The sequence below is a fragment of the Lactuca virosa genome, chromosome 6 (genome assembly GCF_052849685.1).
Source record: "Lactuca virosa cultivar CGN04683 chromosome 6, Lactuca_virosa_CGN04683_v6, whole genome shotgun sequence".
Classification (NCBI taxonomy): Eukaryota; Viridiplantae; Streptophyta; class Magnoliopsida; order Asterales; family Asteraceae; genus Lactuca; species Lactuca virosa.
The window spans coordinates 73,582,963-73,585,912 of NC_136431.1; the positions used below are offsets into that span (position 1 = coordinate 73,582,963).

The 2,950-nt window shown below is 37.0% G+C and overlaps 1 pseudogene across 1 annotated transcript; it reads left to right on the top strand.

The window, feature by feature from the left end:
* The first annotated feature begins 1,117 nt into the window (after positions 1–1,117).
* Positions 1,118–2,682, top strand: LOC145120066 (polygalacturonase-like; annotated as a pseudogene). The gene is made up of 3 exons (XR_013714108.1): positions 1,118–1,555; positions 1,647–1,936; positions 2,043–2,682. The product of XR_013714108.1 is annotated as a polygalacturonase-like (transcript).
* The last annotated feature ends 268 nt before the right edge of the window (positions 2,683–2,950 follow it).

Here is a 2,950-nt window from a genome sequence, read left to right on the forward strand (position 1 = left end):
TTTGTGTACGCACCCCGATTTTAGGATCTGCCATGAGCACATGAAGAATTACACGAGCCATGGGAACCGTGTTCAAGAGAAGGTTGATGTGGTTGTGATGAAAACGCCACGTGTGGAAGAAATGAACCGTTAACTAAAAAACAATTCATGACTTTCTGCTTGAGAGAGAAGATCACAAAAAGAAGGACGTGGTTTTATAGCCTGTTGTGTTATAAAAAAAGGTCTTGAAAAAGGCACACAATAAGCCGTAATTTTTGTCAAGACCAATCACTCAAGTTGATCACATATAATTTTGAATTTATGACCCTAGTTGGACATTTCCCTTATGAAGTTGACGAAGGGAATCATGGAGTATATATCAACACACCAAATAGTTGGATGATGGATTCCAATTTAAAACCTGCCCAATATGAATAAGGAATGTAATTATTCAATTTAAAATATGATGACCATTTAAAAAATTGGAGATATAGTGCAACTGTGTAGGATGTTTTCGATAATTCGCCCTAAATGTTACATCTTATTTACAAGATTGAGAACATATTAATTCGTTCATGTCAAATGATTGTGCGACGTTGGAATAATTTTGTTAGGGTTGACATTCCATTAACCCATGTGAGATCATAAGCCCTGCACTTCTCTTCCCATTATCCCATATGCATTAGGATATATATATATATATATATATATATATATATATATATATATATATATATATATATATATATATATATATATATATATATATATATATATATATATATATAACTATTATAACATCTACCAATACCATTTATATCATTTAAATAAAATCTCATCATTTAAATAAACTTTCTTTATCAACATTTCAAACCACATTCAGTGAAATATTAAATACACAGACTTGTTTAAGGATATAAAATTGAGGTTACATGATTAATATTCCGTTCATGTTACCATCTCGATGGTTGATCAGTACGTACATACATAGGGATTACTTCTTCTCAATCATTATCAATAATACAAACCGCCAAACCTACAAACCTGGATTATGTAATCAATTCAATTGATATAAATAACCAAATCAGCGGGTTGGTTATGCGTACAGCGTACTATACCAATTCTTAATAACTTCATCATGGTCACCAAACTAGTTGTCCCAGTCTTGATTTTCCTCCTCTTCCAGTACTCATATTCAGCAAAGCTAACATATAACGTCCTAAGTTTTGGAGCCAAAGCCAATGGCAGCTTAGACTCAAGAAGTGCATTCCTAAAAGCATGGGGTTTGGCCTGTAATTCAACAGATCCCGCCACCATCTATGTACCCATTGGCAGGTACTTGATTGGTTCTGCAATCACATTCTCCGGCCAAGCATGTAAAAGCAAAGCCATCACAATGAAGATAGATGGTACTTTGGTGGCTCCCTCAACGTAAAATGCAATAGGCAACGCCCAAGTTTGGATTAAGTTTTACCGGACTAACCATGTTACCATCTCCGGTGGAACCCTTGATGCCCAAGGTTCTTCTCTATGGGCCTGCATATCCTCTGGAAAGACATGTCCTAAAGGAGCAACGGTGAGTACTATTATGCTTGCATGCACCTTTTATAAACTTTGATGTTGTTTTAAAATTCCTTCCTAATTTTAATATACCATTCATCTTGCAGACACTTGGCATCTACCATTCCCAAAACATAGTGATCAGTAATTTAAGGTCATTAAACAGCCAAATGTTCCACATCCTGTTATATGCATGCACCAATGCCAAGCTACAAGGGGTTAGCATCTCAGCACCCGGGCTCAGCCCTAACACAGATGGTATCCATTTATCATCTTCCACAGACGTCAGCATCTTGAATTCTAAGATCTCCACAGGCGACGACTGTATCTCCATTGGCCCCGGAAATTCTAATGTCTGGATAGAGAAGGTGGTGTGTGGACCCGGTCATGGCATCAGGTACATGAGTATTTTATAACATCTATAGTTTTGTTTTGAACTATGATATTATTCTTCTCCAAGTGTGTTTGTGTATCTGTTAATTAGTTTTGTTATGTGGATGCAGCATCTGGAGTCTAGGTTGGGACGTAATAGAAGCGGGTGTTCAGAATGTTACTGTAAAAACTGCAACATTTATAGGTAGTGAGAATGGTTTAAGGATAAAGACATGGGCAAGACTTAGCAATGGATTCGTGAAGGATGTTGTTTTCCAGCATGCAAGTATGGTGAACGTAAAAAATCCGATACTAATAGATGCAAATTACTGCCCAAACAATGAGAATTGCCCCAATCAGGTTTCAGGAGTAAAGATCAGCAACGTGCTGTATGAGGATGTACATGGAACATCAGCAACACTGGTGGCAGTGAAATTTGATTGTAGAAAGGGGAAGCCATGCACTAATATCAGACTAAAGGATGTTAACCTCAAATATGGGGGTCAACCAGCAGTCTCCTCTTGCTCCTATGCTGCTGGTACTGCTTCTGGATTACTTCAGCCTACAAGTTGTTTCTAATTCAAGTACTCGTTTGAGGCAAATTTTTTAGGCAATCTTATTCGGGACTTTTATACATCCGAAGCAGACAACTAAAAGGTTGGACTTCCACCTCCAAAATTAGTTGAAGAACGAGAGTTTCCGATAGGCAATGGTGTTTGATAAAGCAGACAACTTTTGATACATCCGAAAAAGCAGACACCTTTTTTTTCTTTTGGCGGTAGATCTAGTTGTTAATTAGTCAACAAAGCATCAGAGACGATTGTGTACGTAGATCCTCTAAAATAGGATAATTTGTTTTTTCCTATATCTTGTAACTTGTAATTTATATATATTATTCAATATACAACATAGGTACCAATACATTTTTTTTCCACTTCTTGATTTCTTCTTCATCCCTACGGTTGCCAATGGCGGCCGATGACTCCACTACAGATGCATGCTTCTTCCCCTACCCACTCTACCGAAGAACATAGGATTC